The sequence below is a fragment of the Falco peregrinus genome, chromosome 5 (genome assembly GCF_023634155.1).
Source record: "Falco peregrinus isolate bFalPer1 chromosome 5, bFalPer1.pri, whole genome shotgun sequence".
Taxonomy (NCBI): Eukaryota; Metazoa; Chordata; class Aves; order Falconiformes; family Falconidae; genus Falco; species Falco peregrinus.
In genome coordinates, this window is record NC_073725.1 from 4,132,205 (window position 1) to 4,150,714 (window position 18,510).

The following is an 18,510-nucleotide window of genomic DNA, read 5'->3' on the forward strand; positions in this document are numbered from 1 at the left end:
GTGTTTTCTTCTCTTTTCTCATGCCGAGGATTTGGCCATTCATGCATTTTTCTGTGGACATCGCTGAAGCACCCCATTTCTCTCCTTTATTTGAGCTGAACCTGGCGGCGCTGGGCTGCCATCCAGCAAACAGCTCATGAACACTCACTAAAAATACATGCTGGTATCATTATATCCAAAACCATCTGTCCTGCAGAGATTGTTGTGCAACAGAGTTTTCAGGCTGCCAGTTGCTGCAACCTTGGAACCAAACTGTTGACATTAAGAAGTAGATTGAAGGGTAACATTCAGTCCAGGGAAGAAAGCACATGGGGAGCCTGTGGTTCCTACCATAGCCTCCCATTCCACAGGTCTCTCAGAGGAGCATGGAGGCCAGGACTGGGAGCAAGTAGATATAAAAAAACTTAAACCTACCTCCCTTCCATTCTTGCAGGCTGCCTTTCAAGGCCAGCCACTGAGGATACGTTGAGGGGGACACCCAGCGTGCAATGGTAAGAGTGAAAGGACACCCATCGTGCAAAGCTAAGAGTGAAAGCAGGTTCCTGCAGCACCAGGACCTCAGCCTTGTCTTCATTCATCTTGCAGGTAGATGGCAGGATGCCACTGCTCATGCTCTGTGTGTCTTAATGAAGTGTCACAGAACTTGGTTGGGGTAAACATTGCTATAATGTAAACAGCTCTCCATCCTGGAAGGGGAGGTGTTTTGCAAGCGTAGCTGTTTTTCAAGCTATTTTTTAACTATGTGGGTGTCCGAGCTATGAGGAGGATGAAAAAAAAACCCCGAGAATTTAAGCAGGTGCACATGTGCCTCTGTGCCTGGTAATGGTTTTAAGATGTTCATGAAGTGATCCTTATTTTTGTTCAATGAAGGCCTGTTCTTCGTATTTTTGCTATATAAAACAATACACAACATGAGAGAAAATGTATTCAATTATGCCTCACTCTGCCTTAACATGAAATTGCTTAGTATTATCTCTAATAAACATAAAAATGAGGAAGGAAAGTACAGATTGCTCTGTGCAAGGTCTAATTTTTTGTGCGTGCATTATATTAACTATCTCTGCCCAATTTTGTGATAATAAAGCAAATAAGGAAAAAGCCTCAGCTGAAAACCCCAGCATATAATCAGCAATTACAAGTGGGTAGTGCTTCATTTTAGGGGTTTTTATGGTCATTATAAATGGTAAGAGTCTTGTTTAAATATTTGAATATAATTTCCCAGAATCAGTTAGGTACCCCCATTGTAATGGAGGTACTGATGGAGATGTCCGTGCAATTACCACCCTGTTTTTTGAGATTGTGGCCTCTGAAATCTGTAATGTTAGTTTATCATCTGCCTCCTGCTTTCAGCCCCAGGTGGATAATGAGATCCCAGGGTGGCATCACTAAAGGGGAGATCAGTTGACCTGTAGGAGCAGTGATACTTCTCCTATGGGGAGACTATAGCTTTATCTACATCTCCCCAGACTTCGATTTAGCAAGAGACCTGAAGGATGTGACTTACTCAAAATTACTCCCTTCCTTAAAAATGGGGGAGAAGGTTTGACTAACCCACACTGAACTAAAACAAGGAGATTCGTGTGCTGCAAAAACAGAAATAATAAAGTTTCCTCCCTGTTTCACATTTACATTTTCTAAGACTTAACAGACCACATAGAGGTTTATAGACACTTTTAGCCTAAAAAAGAACTGATAAAGAAGTTCTCTGAAGTCTGAATGGAATATAATTGCAACTGAGGACCACGTATGTTCTAAGAAAAGACTAGTACGCAGGGCTGGATCGGTCCTCAGACTCACAGAGCATTAACAAACCTGTCCAGATTCTGAAGGAGCTGAACCACACCTTTAAATTGCTACCAGTTAACACTGTGGGAATGGATCACTTCCTTAAATATCATAGCCTTTCTTAACCATGCCTTAAGCATTTAAGAGGCAGTACTATTAGTCACAAAATAATTATTTGTTAATTGATTTGGTAAAATTCTCGGCCAGGAGGTAATTAAAATGCTTGATTGGGCTAGGAAAAAAGTGCAGTTTCTTTCTACAAAATGTGGAAGTGTTACAAAGAAAAAAATATTTTTATTCTTGGTCAAAGATAAAGAGTAAAGATGTCAAAAAGGATCTGAAAAAGCCTGAAGAACTAGCTTGTGCACAGTAGGGAATCATGGTACTTTCATGCATCCAGGAGAAATTTTACACTGTTTGTGCTAAAGTGTGCATATATAAGCCCACACCTGTGCAGCGTGCAAGACTAGACAAGGTTTAGGCAAATTTAATATGACTAAAGTTGGTTTTGCCTTTGTATTATTGATAGAGTCTAATTGATTTTACCCTATATTGACTTTGTACCTTTGTATCTTGGCTGTATTTTTGCTTGCACCTAAGCATTTGCAACACCAAACATCCTGAATTGAAGCTGAAAAAGGCCATCTGCCTTCTGGGCTGGAGAACACCTCTGGCTCACCTCATCCTCTGTATGCTTCATGAAGTCTGGTACTGCTCTGGAAGTGTCCCTTCCTGGGGGTTTCGACCACCTACTTTTCAAACAAATTCTTCCTGGTGAGCACCAGTTCAATGATCATTTTGCTCACATTAGCTGTTCTGCTGAACCCTGCTGCAGCAGGGGTAAGGGAGGCTTTCTCTGTAGGGGGGCTGCAAAAAAAAAAAAAGAAAAAAAAAGTTAATCAAGCAGAGCCAAAGGGAAGAAGTAAAAAGTGTAACTGGATTGTGCCCATGCACCGAAACATTTAGCACAAAAGCTGAAAAAAATCTGAGCATTGACTGGAAAGACTCATACCTGCAATGTGTTTGGAACTGGCAAAAATTTCCAGCTGCTCCTCATAAAACGTTTTTGTTGGTGGTTTATAATCTGCGCATTCACTTCCTGCATGACAAAACCAGAGACATGCATATGAGAAACACACAGGCATTAAGCTGTCTGGGTTAAATTCATCCTTTGTGTAATTCCATCAACGTTTCTCTGTTGGATTTGGACCCTCAACATTCACAGTAAAATCTGGATTGAGTTGAACTTGCATGAACCAAGCCAAATTTGTAATTACAAGGCCTGGCAAGGAGTGTGTCTCTTTCCCACTTATTTTGTATTTGCCATTGTTAACAGCGAGTGATTGCCTCCGTTATTCTCACGCCAGCCTTGAATCTACAGAGAATTCAGGGAGATGAGGAGCTTGATCTGAGAGAAATTGAAAACATAAGGCTCAAATTAAAGCACTCTGCAAATAAAGTGAATATTTTTAACTATCAAAATGCAGGAAGCAGTGGGTGGCAGATATTTTTCCTCCTTTTAATTTGACAGTTTAGAATATCACCTATTGTTTTGTGAAGGAAATTGGTACATTTAGATTAAATCTTGAATTATATACCACACAACAGTCTTAGATGTGGCTTTGCCTTTTATTACAAACTGCTTCTATTAAGAGTTACTCCTCTTACTGCTTCTTTTTTTTTTTCCCCATGATTCCTGTGTCCACACCCTTTCTGCAAACATCATTTTATACATTTCACTGCATGTACATTTGATATTAGATGCAAAAAATGTTTTTATAATTTATAGGCTGGTTTTGGTTTCTTCTTCTTTGTTTATCTACTGCATGTTATTCTCACAGGGCTAGCAGCATTTTCCCTTTCTTTTATGCCTGCGCTATGAGAGTGTTGATAATCAGGACGTAGGCTTTAGCATCCAGCATTCACAGTTCTTATAATGAAATTTGTAAGGGTGAGTGCCCCATTGTAGCCCCACTTTCCAGGGAGGGCTAAACCATCTTGGGGTCTCGGGAATCACTGAAACCCATTCCGTGGCTTTATTCCTTTCCCCAGGATGCTGTATCACCTCATTGGGGTGGTAGATTGCTGGTCTCCAGCAGCTCACTGCTTCAACAGCCAATAACTTCATGGTTACCGGCTTCTTTTTCCGATAAGACTTACAACATTCTGCTGGTGTCGCACTGGACACTCCAGCTCAGCAAGCCTTGGCACAAACATTACTGAGCCTGGTGTCAGTGCTGACCTCTGATTTCTTGTTTCAGGCTCTCTGCAAACTCAGGGAGATAGCCCCATGCCAGTTACACTCAGTTTTACCCTAGAAATAGGTAGTAAGGGCAGAAGTACGTCCTAAGGTCTGACCTCTTGTGTATGACAGGCTGTAGGACTCTCAGAAGTTGATTTATGTTTGATCTAGACTACTGGTTTTTGAACATTGTCTTTGTTTAAAAGTTGCCATCGCTAGAAAATGTGCTTTGAAGATTCTTTTCTACCAAAACCATATTTTGCATTTCGTTTCCATTGTAAGTATCTCCAGCCTTAACTTTCATCTACTTGCTTTTCTTTGCTAAACTGAATAACCCATTAGCAAAGTTGTATTCCCTCGTAGGTACTTACAAACTCATCAAATTACCTTTCAACCTTTTCTTTCATTAACTGAATAGATTGAGTTCCTGCAGCGTTACTAACAGATGCTTCCTCTTGTTCCTTAATCTTTTTTTCAGGGCTGCCTTGATCCCTCTCAGTTATCAATGTCCTTTCCAGGACATGATATTCCAGTCATGATTACATCGATGTTCAGGGAAAAAGCGGGACCAGCTCTTGGTCTTTTTAGGAGATCTAGGGCTCCTTTTTTGGCCACAGAACTGAACTGAGAACATATGTTCCTTCCTGGGAGTTATGTTCCTGCTTGGATGAGTTCTCATACTCGAGGGACGCTGTTTCTCCAGAGTCCTCAGGGATGCCCTCCTTCCTTTCTTTCTAGACATATGAACACCAGCTAGCTGGTCTTAATACCATGTCTTTTCTTCTGTCCACCTTGCCACGTGGTAAAATTTGGCTAAGCATTGAATGTTTACTTTTACGTTCCCCATTTTATGCATCTTCCTGCTTTCTAGGTATATGTGGGAGAAAGCCTGTGTGTATTTTTTCATGTGCGGTAATATCATACATCAGCCCTGATGCAGCATAAAGCACCATAAATCTGTCTGCATCAGCCATCTATCATCTTCATTATATACTTCTCACCCAGCCTTTGTTATCTACAGATCTCAATGATGACTTTATGCTTCCTTCTGCATCTCAGGCAAAAAAGTTAATTGATGTAGGACTGGTTCCCCACTGAACCTCACTGAAAACACACATCTTTACAGCGACGTTCTGCTATGTAACCGCTTCCCAGTTTTAATCCATTTAGTGTGTGCAGTGTTGGTTCAAAGCAATCCTAATCAACCATTTCTGCAATATATGGTACTGACTGCATAAAATGTCTTGTAGAAGCCGCCCAAATATAGTGACACCATTACCTCCATCAGCCGACTTGTAATCTCATCAGAGAAAGATATCAAGTTAGTTTGACAGGATCTATTTGCCAAAAACCTCCACTGAGTGATGATAATTATACTGCCTCCCATTTATTCCTTATTAATTGGGTCCTGTATCAGCCATTCCTTTATTTTGCTTAGGAGTGATGTTTGTCAGTCTGAGAATCTTGTAATTACCTGAGTTGTATCATTTGTTCTCTCTTAATTATTATTTTTTTTTTTTTAAATACTGCCGGTATGTTACTTTTTCTCATCTTCTGGAACCTCCCCAACGTTACAAGAGTTATTGAAAAATCAGCACTGATGGTCTGGAGGGGTTTTCACATAGGCCCTTTTAAACTCTTATATGCTCATTTTGAGAATTAGTCTATAAATATGTCTAAAATCAGTAGCTTTTCTTTGACGTCCTTCTGATGCACTGTTGGAGTGAAAATTGTTTCATGATTTGCTTATGAAATGATCACATCATCTGATCCTTGGCCAAATAAACAACAGTTATTTATTGAACATGTCTGCCTTTTCTGGATTATTTTTGGCAATTTTATAATTTCCAGTTCCACTGTTAAGATTCCTTTTTTCTCCCTTTATGTTCAAAATGTCTTTCTGACTGTGGCGTATGATACGCGGACTCCGAGAGCAGATCGAAGACATGAAGACACTTGAAAACACCTCGAAGACACTTTATTAAAATCAAGTAAGCTTTTTATACCTTTACAGGGGGCTGACATGTCAGCCTGTAACTATGCTCAGCAATTTTCCACTCTTGGCTCTTTTTTCTATTGCAGACACAGCCACTTAGCAACTCCCTTTATCTACAAGGCCACAAGCTCTGCAGACTACTCCGTATCTTAAAGTTTCTCTTCCTGCTCCCATGGCTTCTTTCCAACAAGCATAACTGTGTCTCTCTCCCAAGGTTGGTTTTCGCTCACTAACGCCATCGAGCTAGCTCGAGAAATACCCGCATCTGACTATTATTAGCCCTATTTACCATAGAGTTGCATCCTTTTGCTTCACTTACCAGTTTTCTTGTATTAAAGTTCCTGGCTCATAATCTATATTCAAATCTACATAATCATCCATTGTCTTACTTTCATTTGGGTTTTTTTTTTTTCCCCTGCCCTTAATTGTGACCTGCACTTATATAATAAGCAAGAATTGGTTTGTAGCTGGTGTGGTCTTGAACATCTCCAAACAGTGATTCACATTTGTCCCATTTATCCTTTCATGCCCAATGATTTGGACTCATGAGGGCTAGCAACTTCCTTAAAAAGTAATCCCAATGAATAAATAAAATAATAAATGAAATAAACCCCAAGACTTCTGAAAATGGTAAGCTTCCAAGAGGTGCCACCTGTCAGAGATGACCAGAACAGAGAGAAGCTGTTTAGACAGGACTACTCTGTTGTAGGGATGAGAAAACAGTTTAGCTGTGTTTTGGCACCTTGTCTCATGGCCAGTGAACGGTCCTTGATCACTGCAGTTGCTAACACAGATGTGGCCACTTCTTCTGTGTGGCCATATGTCATTTTCCTGCATGTTCCCACCTCCACAAATCGTGGGCAATCAGCTCTCAAAGATGAGCTCAGTGGATCTCAAAAGGCCTGACTTATTCATAGGGACACATCCAAGCTAGCTAATGTCTGAGGAGAAACTCTACAGTGACCATGTCCTCACTGTTCCAGTATGGCAGCCGGAATTTATCTCCAGAAATGTATGTACAACTTTAAATAGAAGACTTGTTTTTCTTAAAGGCTTACTGTTTTTTTTTTTTTTTTTTCTTTCTATCTGTTTGTAAAATAAGCTTAACGTTGAGACTTAAATCTGATGTGGTTTCTCTGTCAGGTGGGTCCTTCTTGGTGATGACAACAATATTTATACTACCGACATAAAAGCAGAGACAAAAAGCAACAGGGAAGATTGCTGCCTTCTTTCCCCTTTCCTGGGGCAGATTCATCAGTGTTTCATGGAAGTGTCTGTGTAGGTGATTTTATACTTTAATAAAAGTTATGTGGATCCAGGCTGAACCCCAAGGAAGACAGCACCTTCCTGAGAACTGCTAATTAGGCCCAGGCACAAACTTCTGCTGACATAAATGATGCAATAACTGGTTTAGTTTTAAGAATGAAAAACAAACCCATTCGATTGTGTTAGAATTGTTCAAAGAGCCTGGGATTTCAGACAGAGTCAAAAATGACTACAGAACCCAAACAAAAAACCAAGGAAAGCTGGACCAGGTGCTAGCAGTTGATTGCCCAGACACCATGGCTTGGATGGGTGCGTTGAGATGCTGTCTGTTGTGTCGCAGCTCACTAATATTAGAGTCTGAAAACAATGAGAAGAAAATTATTTTCATCCTTACTCTCACACAGATATTTTTCAACTGTCTTCTATGATAATTTTTTAAACCATTGCAAACTGCATGCGTTATGCTTTAAAAAAAAAACTTGCAAAATAGGTAATTCACGTAAGAGATGTAAGACTGACATCCAGACACTTTCCAAGGGAGAATTATTTCTTTTACAGCGTGCTCTGCAGTAGCACTATTTCTTTTCATTTAGTGGACACAACTTCTTCCCTATGGAACTGGATTTTTGAGAAGAGTAAGCACACCAGCAGTGCTGAGGCCAGCTGAGAGGGATTCTGGAATCACCAACAGGCACCACTCTTACACTAGACCTACCACAATGTAAACCTGGTCATCTAGAAACCTGAAATCACAGGGAAATTGCAGAATGCCCTCAGAGCTGCAGGGAAGAGGCAGCTCCTCATTTGAAGTGACTTAGGTTTAGTCTGTTCAATGTTCATGCTTGCAGAGACACGCAACACAATGTGATGCTGGTGCCCACCCTGATGTCAGGAGTAGTTTTAATTTAGCAAACTAAAAATGCAAAAGTTATACTGTCCCAGTTCCACCTAAACTGAAGTTGAGGTGGGGTGTGGGTGCCTAAGTCACTGGGTGAGGTTTGGAGGCTGTGTGATTCCTGGGGGACCACTCGCTCAGGCAGCAACAGCTTCAGGAGGTGTGCACGGAGTCTCTAGTCCATGAGAATGTAGTACAGCAGGGGGTGACTGCTGAACTCCCACAGAAGACACTGCAAATTTATTTGCTCACAAGGCACTGCTCAGTCACTTTGTTTTAATGGGACAATGGGTCTGTGTTTTTCCCCGGCAGATTAAACCACTCAGAGTCAGCGTTCCCACTCCTGCCAGGGCTCCCTTTGCCAAGGGTGTTCATCTCCCTGGTTTTAGTCACTCCTCTGCCAAGTACAAGACCAGTGCTTTCCAACAGGGCACTGCAGAGGTGGATTCATGGCTGTTGATGAGATGCTTGGATACTTTGGTAACGAGGAGCACAGAGAAGCCAACAGACAAATACGGTTTCAGTGAAACACACCCAGAGTGAGTCTGACCTGTAGTAGCACTGTTATATCAGCAAAGCTGCTGATAAATGAGACTTTGGGAGTCCATCATGGGAATAATATGTCCGTAAAAGCTGCACAAGACTAAAAAACCTCCCCAGTCATATAGTGATGCCACACTGTAATGAGGTTGCCACTTTGGATGGATCTTATTCAGTAGGTAACTGGACTTGGGTTATATGACACTTCTTCAATCTACCTAGAAGGGCAGGGACCAATTCTACAAATGTATGATGTTTAGAAAACATGTAGAATGGGGCAGTCAGTGTGCAAGAGTCTCCTTTTTGTTTGTTTCCCATACTGTACTTTTATCATCCATCTCATGACTTGGTGGGCATGTTAAGATCTTCTGGAGGCAGAAACATGCTGAAAACACTGGTTTCAAACGCAGTAAATGCTAAGATTAAAGGTTCACCTGCAAATATATCAGAGACTCTTTTTTAAACATAGCTGATGGCAGCCCTGCCCCTGATATGAGCTGAGCAGGTGGCCACACTAATTAAATAGGCTAGCATGTCCTGTTGCAACACATTTAACACTCTTGCCATTAGTAGTTATATAGCCTGGGTGGCAGATGAATTAGTTTGGCCTTTTCCAGCAGTGAAAGCAGCTATAACCCCAAGATAAGCCAATGTTACCAAAGGTTTTCCTGTGTGCTTCAAACTATGTGGTTGGTTTAGGGGAGATTTTGGGGTTTTGTCCCTGTATTAAAAAAAAAAAGAAAAGGTTTAAATCTAAACCCTGGGAATATAAACTCAATAATAATATCATCACAAAAATGCAAAAGTAATGTTATATTAACTTTGCACTGCAAGGTCAGTACATTAAAAGCTGATGTACTAATTCTTCACAATGCAATAGCACTGCTGAGTTTGAGAAAGTTACAGTAGGGATTGGTTTGATCTAACACCTTTAAATAGTGGATCGTCTTTTGAATGTGATCTGCGTGGCAAAAAAAATAATTTTCTGGAAACTTCTGAGAAATGGGGAATTGCTCTGAACAATTAAGAGCATAAGAAAAATACAGAACAGATAGCCAAGAAAATGCCAGAAAATCTTTGCAATATATTTAGTGATTATGTCAATTCTTACAACTAGAGAACTTTTGGCTGGTTTTAAAAATATCTACCAGGTCTGCTATGAAACAAACAAATAACATTTGGGGAATTGCACTGTGCAGTTGAGATTTTATTTCTCAAGAACAACACTTTAGTGGTTCCATCTGAACATACTGAAGTGTGCAAAAGATCACAGGTTTGGCCATTTCTTGTATATCCAGAAACAGATGTACAGATAATTTCACAGACACGCATACTTTATATGGTTGCAGGCAAGTATTGTGGGGATGGGTCCCTTAGAAAAATCTGATCTGTGGGTATCTTGGGTGACTTTCCTCCTCCTCAATGAAATATGCAGTTCTGCACTGACTTTTTATTCTATGCGACTATTTATTTGACCACTTTGATACCTGTGTAGAAATTATTATTGTGCCAATGTATTTGTTGTGAATGAGTGCTGACTCTTCAGCAGTGAGGTGACATTCTTCCATTGCCAGGCGGGCAGGAAATTGCTGGGGGGGGGTGTGCAAAGTGCTGGCAAATGACAGCTTAATCACATCAATTGCTTCAAACGCACATGGGCAGCAAATGGGAATGAAAGGACCAAGCCTATATAAACACCAACAGTGCTATCTCACATCCAGACCTTTCAAGGTTGAAAGGGTGGACACCCTGTGTAGCAAGGCTGTGCTTTGCCAGGTGCATTTTGCAGAGCAAAGGCTAAAAGCTGTACCAAGATCTTCTCCCGTGAAGCTATTGCTTGAAGCTTCAAAAAATCTGAGGAGGGTCAACACCTGATCTACTCTCTTCTCTGTAGTCCACTCTTCCAGCTATCAGCACAGCCCTGGTGTTGTACGTGTAGCACATCTGGCAGCATGCTGCCCTTGGCTTCCAGCCTGTAGCTGATCCCTTCATCTGACCCACGCTGATGCTTCCCAGAATTTGGTTCCTATTCAAGCATCACAGCTCTTGTAAAGCCCTTTGTCTTTTCCTGCTTTGGGTGGAGGTTAGTGTAATGCATAAAGGGAGCCAAAAGTTTCTAAGTCTGTTCCTTCTCTCATGGGAGAGTGTAGAAAGAAAGGCATTTCCGCACGATCTTAAACTCAAACAAATATAATGGGTAACTCCGTATTTCCTTCTGCAGTCTCTTAGTAGGCAACAATTAGTAGGTGAGGCTACGGACAGCACAGCAGTAGGATGAGGGGGACCATATCACATCTTGCTTAATTGCTTCTATTTGCATAAATAATATCACTGCTAATTTTAGTAAAATAATGTATGATATTAGTAAATAAGAACATACTGTCAAAATGCAAGCAAAGAAAAAGGAGTAAATGGACTTAAATCAGGCAGAATCCATTTTCAGTCATGTTTGTTGAAGGCGTATTTTCTTTTATTTCAACAGGACCTTTACTTAGTGCCTGACAGAAGGTTGTGTGAGTGGATTAAGAGACAATAAGAACTAAAATATGAAATAGATAGTTTTAGTAGTGTGAAGAACTTTAGAAGGTATGTTTCAATACTAGAGTTTGTAATCCATATTCTTGTTATGCTTGTCATATACAACAAAAGCCTGCCCTTAGTGTTACAGCTGTCGTGATCTTTTGCGCCAAACTGCACCAGTGTGCAAGGAAAAAACCCCACAGAATAATGGATAAACATTTCTTTCCTGATGTCAGAATTATTGAATTAGTGGCTGAATATGGAGTTTATTTGATGGAACTCATCCAGTTAGCAGGAGTGAAAGGTGTTAGCTAGGACACAGTCAAGCTGCATAAGGCCAGTGCACAGTTAAGGCCATTTGGACATTTTTTGGGGGGAGTGTATCAAGACATTTCCATGTGTCGCTGCCCTGTGAGACCAGTACAGTTGGTACGACACTATCTTAAGTGTATGACCCTTTCCTAAATCCTAGGCCTGTAGTATTTCAAATGTGCATGTCAGGGTATAAACAAAGGATGAGTTCTAGTATGGAGAACTGTTGTGGTCCTCTGTGGCATCCAAGCACTTGCAATGGCAAAGGATTCCCGGTCACCAGTGTGCAGGTTGTTCTTCAGTTTCTTTGACTGTGCATGACTGGGTAGTCTATGATGCCTATATTTTAAGATGACAGGGAGAGAGGAGCATCTCCTGGTGAGTTCGCAGTTGTCCAGTTGTGATGGACATCTATCTTAGGTGAATTGCTCTGCAGCCACCAGAGCTTTTTGCTTTTTTTTTCCTTCTTTTTTTCCCCTCTTTTTTTTTTTTTTTTTTTTTTTTACCATATGGAGACCCTGGACCAATTCTTAAAGCAAACGCCCACTCTTTGGATAGCTAAAGCCAGCAGATGCAAATCCCATCCTGTATTACTCTGAAATTAATCAGTCACCCCTGTCTCCAAGTTTAGATCTGCTTTTAAAATGTGCTGCAACTTTGGCATCCAAGGTTTCCCGTGCTGCGTGCCATGACAAGTAATAAAGCATTCAACACATATAAAATTATGAAACCATACAGGAGAAAGTTAACTCTCAGCTGTGTCGATGTTGCAGGACAGGAAGCAAAAGTGATTCTGATTGTGCTTGGACTGTGAATCTGCTAGGAAAGAAGATGGGATTTTTTTAATATCCACATTTTAAGCAGAAGGATATTTTTCAGCTCCAGTGCTTTGAATGTAGATGAATTCACTTCTGTACACATTATCAGTAAGTGGTAATATTCTGCGAATAAACACACATAGCAGGGTTTTTCAGAAGCCTTTGCAGATGTCTTTCTTCTGTCTGCCTCTGATTTACTCCCTGCAGGTAAGATGTGTGACAGTTCTCCATGTAAGTGTGATTGGATTTCTTCAGTCCTTGGCACAATCCCATCAGGCAAGCCTTTGTTTTTTCAGTTTCAGGCAGAGTCACTCAACACAATCTCACAGTGTAGCCTTTCTGGACTTCTCTCACTTTCCCTCCTAATTCCCTCTTCACCAGGACTGAAGTCAAGACGTACACTGAAGCTGAGAGTGGTTAATTCTAGTAATTCTGGTTGCCTTTAAGTCATGACAGCTTTGGCAACTTCGTCATCTTATACACATGAAAAACCACTTTCTTTCAGTGTGGAAAATTTTTGTTTCTGATATAAAGCTTGATTCATTTGCTTTAAGCCACTGTCTTCTTGTAAGCTGTTCCTTACTGCCTTTGGTCTCAGCAGTAGACATGTTGCCAGAGGTAGCGTTCTGATCTCCATCATACTAATCTGTCTTTGTTTTTCTGTTGTCCTGGGGGAGTGGGAAAGGGAGGAAGGTAGAGCAAAACAAATGTCATTACCGTTGCAAATACTGGGTTTGGTTTTGTTACTTATTTGAGTATCGTTGTGTTTCTGTCAAAACTGTGCATTGTACTGTGTGTCCTCAGGACAATTGCTGATAACCCTCTGACCTTGTTGCAGCATTTCAGAAGTCTCTCTGGCTGTGTTTTCAGAAAAGAAAAATAACAACTTTCATTATAAGGTTCCAATGAACCCGGGTTTTATTTTTCTGGTTTCCAGTTGTATGTTGCTGTGATTGTGAGTCAAATGCTTGCGGGCCTTTGATGTGAAGCTATGAACAACATCGCTTTAAATAGCAAAGAATGTTCTTGTATTGCATCTTGGGTCTGCAGCTCACAGTCAAGTAGTTGTACAGGAGCCATTTGTGCTCACCAGAAGTAGTTCATGTCCAGGAGAGCTCAGAGAGCATGGCATGTGTCACGCCACCGTGGCACGTAAAGGCACTCGCCACCTTCGTTGAATACCACCCATCTCCCTGGCATCAGCGTTGGGCTTTTCTGGTGCTGCGGTCAAAGGTGGCACACAGGCACTGGAGGTCACATCACAGTGCTAACAAGAGGACGGTGCCAGCTGATGGCTTCCATTCCTGTCTGGTAATCCACAGCAGGAATGCTGTGGGACTGCCGCGGGAGGCTGGTGGTACTCCAAGTTTGCTACGACATACAAAACCTCGACTTGGTTGGGATGTCCCTAAATCACAGTTTAACAGAGGTTGGGAAAAGAATACTGGGGAAATAGTGTAACATTCTATTTCTGTTCTGACAGTCTTAGGAATCTGCTTTTAGATGCCGTCGAGGGTAAGATATACGGGCTTGTGGTTTGATCCAATCGCTTTTTCTTCTCTTTTGTGTTTTCGTGTTGTTTGTACTCAGCCAGAGCCCTACCTTTTGGTGGAGTGTTACGAACCTGCTTAACGCTGGACTCACAAGGATGCCTCTCGAAAATGGTACTGCTGCTGAACAGGCAGGAAGGGGTGATCGCTTCAGGGTTAGAGGGTGTTCTGTTCGACTCTTACCGGCGTGTACAGGTGAGTATGAGTACTGAAACGGACACATAAAAGTTTGGAAATGTGGGTACCATGAGACATCAAAGCACAATGAGAAGCTGTTTTGAATGTATTGCTAAGCAGACTGAAATCAGCAATACTGTAAAGTGTGTGAGAGTCTGATTTTTTGAGATTAACAGCCCCATTTTCTGTCCAAATAGTTTCAGATAAATTCATGTGAGTGCTGAATAATTATACACCGCTTATCTGACTGAACTTCTAGTCCTAAAGATTCAGCATTTCTGGAAGGTTTGCTCAGCTGTGGAAACCTTTAGTGAGACATTTTAACTGCAAGAGCACAGGCAATATCAGCTGATAAAATCTGCCATTTCCAGGTCTCTAGTAAGACATAAATCTTTTCTTCCTTGGGCTCCAGTTTTTAACCCTTTCCCTCTACTAGGAGATTGATCTTGCTTTTGTATTTAAAACAAAGACTATTAATGGGCTATTGTGGAATGTTAGTTTAGGATCACTGATGCACACAACAGCGAGAAAATGATATTATGTGTATTTGTAATAATAAAGAACAGCTTTAATCCCATGCCTACCACAGAAAGCATGCTATAAATAATATTCTGTCCCAAGTTAATCACACTACATTTCATTTTAGTTAAGGCAAATATCATGCCCCTGTTTAATGCAATTGTATATATTACCATTAATAAATGACCTGAATTTTCTTTCACATTTATGCTGTTTGTCGAACACTATCATCTTACTTTTAATATGTTGATATCTTGGAAGTCTTTCCATTCTTAGTGTAGTCTGAAATTTGTAGGCTAAACAGCTGTCTATTGAATCTTTAAATGTCATGACACTAAAACACAGGCAAAATTTGATTGTAATGTTCCTTTTCACTTTTTTCCTATTGACGCTGTACCTGTCATTGATACCTGCTCAGGGCTTTGAAATGCCCTTCTTTCTCTCTGTACGCAGTTAAATACTCTTCAAGCTCTTGATTGCTTCACTATAGTGTAGCCAAGAGTCGCATATTTGCAAGCCCATAATATTTGGCAAATTAAAAACGTGGATATCTAAGTACTGCCATATTTAAGCTATGCCTGTGCCTTTCTGCTCTCTCCCAGGCTGCATTCTTGAACTCCATTCTGTTCTTCCCACCTTTCTTCATCAGCTCTTCTGAGTCTTACTCATTTCTTTCCAACTACCCTGGCTGTCTTCTTCTCCGCCTTTATAGCCCATCCCAAAGCTGCTTGTGGGAAGTGCAGCTCTGCCATTTGCCAGAATATAAATGCCTGCCTGCTTTATGTGAGGACAGTAACACTGGGCAGGCATCCACATAGAGTTATCATCAACAGGCATCATCAAAGATGCAGGAGACCTTGACGCTGGAAACCACTTGTAAAACACCCATTAAGATCACTGAGATCCAGGAACACTTTGTCTCCCTGATACACCGGAGCCTATATATGTGTGTAACTTTAGGTATAGGGTTTCTTTTTTCAATTTATGAACGTTACATTGGGTTTATACTGATGATCATGTTATGTATCCAAAATATATTTTATCTATGTTAAAATGTATATTTTATGGTAGCAACTGGATGAGCCTGTATGGATTTTCAGTGTTTCAAAACAGAAGGAGAGGAAATTTTTGTAAGAATGTAGAGAGTGGCTCCAAACATAAAAGTTTCTGGACTCAAGAAAGCTCTGAGGTGTATGCTTCATCTTAAATGATGAAATGGAGCATAAGCACACACCTGGAGCTGAACCTCAATACCGTTACAGAAATAGGCACTATGGAAAGCAGGGTGATCAACATTTTGGCTCAGCGTTTTGAGTTTCCCAAATTAAATGCTGGAACTGTGCAGAAAGAAGTGTTATTCTGGAGGTGCAGTGAGAGTGGTAAGGTCTGACATCTCATAAACCTTTTGGCCACTCAGAATAGGGGCATGAGTCCAAATTCAGCACAAGCTGGGAGATGTTACTTCATCCAAAGGTAAGACCCAACAGATGAGTTGATTTGGATTACAGTACTGTGGGCAAGAAAACCTCTTCCCAGACCCTGCCAAGCAGCCTGCGGTCTTGTATGGGAGGCAAATTTGATTCCTCCTCATGCATAAGTGAAGGCTTCCTTCACTCCTCAAGCTGTGAAGCAAACTAAACTGACTGGTAGTATGGTCTGTGCCTTGTTTTGGTGGGGAACTGGTGCTCCAGACCCAGCGTTTCGTAGAGGGACGTAGCAGGTGTGATTCGTCAATCATTTCCTTGGAGGGAGCAGCATCCTGCTCATACCTCACCACTAGGAAAAGAGCAGGGATTCATCCAGGGTTTCTGGAGATGCTGACAGCCGACTGCCGTGGTGGTGGCCTGTGCCAAGACGTGGCAGCATGACATGTCAAGCGATACAGACATACCCACGATGAGGGAATGTCGTTGTCTCCTTATAGCCCAAGTAAGCATGTAGATGAGAGACTTCATGTTTATCTTGCTCTGCTTGCTAGTCTTATTCCTCTTTCTCTGAGCTGCCTTGAAGGTTGATAGTGTAAAAATAGTGGCAGAGCAGCAATCTCACTTACAAGTGGTGAAAGAGTTTAACGGTGAGAAAGTCACCTGCAATTCCTGTGAGCTGGTGGGAGATGGCTGTGGCAGAATCAGGCTGAAACTGGTGAGAGCTGTCAGTGTGGCACACCTTCCCAGATGCTTCAGTCCCCAGTGTGGTGACTGCTTGTCCCCTACACCCCATAAAAGCTGATAAACTGGATCAATGCAAGCTTTGGATTAGGCAGGTTATTGGATTCAGCATGGCAGATGGAAAGTGTTGGAAGCACAGTCGCCCTGGAGGGCATTTGCAGGCATCAGGCTGTCAGATCAGCTGCTTCTGTTGAGCCAACGTGAGGGCAGTGCGAACACGGAATGCGCAGGATTGCTGCTGGTGGGAGGACAGGGAAGGCAGGGATGCAGTGAGGCCACTGTGTAAGACGTGATGTCACCCTCTGCGCAGATCTGCTGAAATTAGGAGCTCGAGTTGCTGGCTGTGGCATGGAAAATTATTCACACACATTAAATTCTTCACTCAGGATGTGATAAAAGGCAGCCTGTAATCTTGCTGTAAGGTCTGTGGCCAGTGCACTATGGAGTCATGAGGATTTCAAAATATCGCTTGATGTTAAGAGCTCTGGAATTTTCTTTGCTTCCATGGCTTGAAATGGATATAGTCTAGTGAGCTTCCGCAAGACCTATTTATTTGCTAGGGTTTGGTTTTTTTTTTTTTCAGATAATGTTGAGATTCTCTTTCTGGAGTGATGAAAATGGTTTGCTTTTGTGAACTGAATATTGTTTTTCAGAATCTGCTGGATTATTATTAAGCCAATAACTGCATATGATAATGACTACAGAAATTAATAACTACATTTACAGTAACGTATGTACAATATAATTTTAGAATATGCCTTGAAGCTTTCTGTCAGTATGTCTAATGTTCTTACTTGGGTGATTGTTATTTTACCTTCAACCTGAAGTAAAAATAAGATATGATCAGAGTCATGATTTGTCATTCCAACTGGAATTAGTCATTGGTCATCAAGATGCTAATCAGATTACCTGTTTCTAAAACTGAATTTCACTAATACGTATGAATAGTTTTCAACTCCACAAAACTCTTCAACAAATTCTGAAACTTTGTTTAGGTTGGATTTGTCCTACCCAGCGTCAGGCACTCTGGTGCTCAGGTGTCTGGTCCAGCCTGGTTGCCTGGGCTGCTGCTGCAACCAGTGGAGGAAGGTACGGCGCCAGGAGATCCCCACCCTGCTTACCTCAGACCTCGGTCGGGCGAGGGATCAGCTCACTGTCAGCGTGCCCATCTCTCCCCGCTGACTCTGGGCCTGGATAAGTTCAGGGAAACATGTAAATCTGGCACTTGGGCCGGATCAGACCCTGTAGTCCCATGTTGCTGGGAGAAGGTGCTGTCTCCTGGATTCGGAGCGGTTCCCTTGGGCCAGGACAGCTACTGGAAAGGCTGTGGTGATCCCATGGCATTGGTGGGCTGTTTTCTCTGGTCTGTGGCTCAGGCACAGAAATAAACCAGCATAAAGTCACTTTAGAAAAGCCGCTCGGGAGGTAGCCCCGGGCAGGGGTGCAGAGGGTCTCCCCGGCAGAGTGGGCACGGAGGGAGGAACGATTTCACCGCTGCGGCTCTGCTGCCAGGCCCGGGCAGCTAAGCCTCAGGACCGACGCTTTCGCTAAGCCCGATGTCAGAGCTTGGGGCACCGGTCTGGCATTTTTCGTTGCCCCGGACGGTCTCGCTTTCTCGTGCGGCAGCATCCCTGCTAAGGAGCTCGAGCCTGGGGCCGCTCCGGCGCCGCAGGAGCGGGGTAAATCGTTCCCCACGCTCGCTCCCCCTCCCCTGCCGGCGCC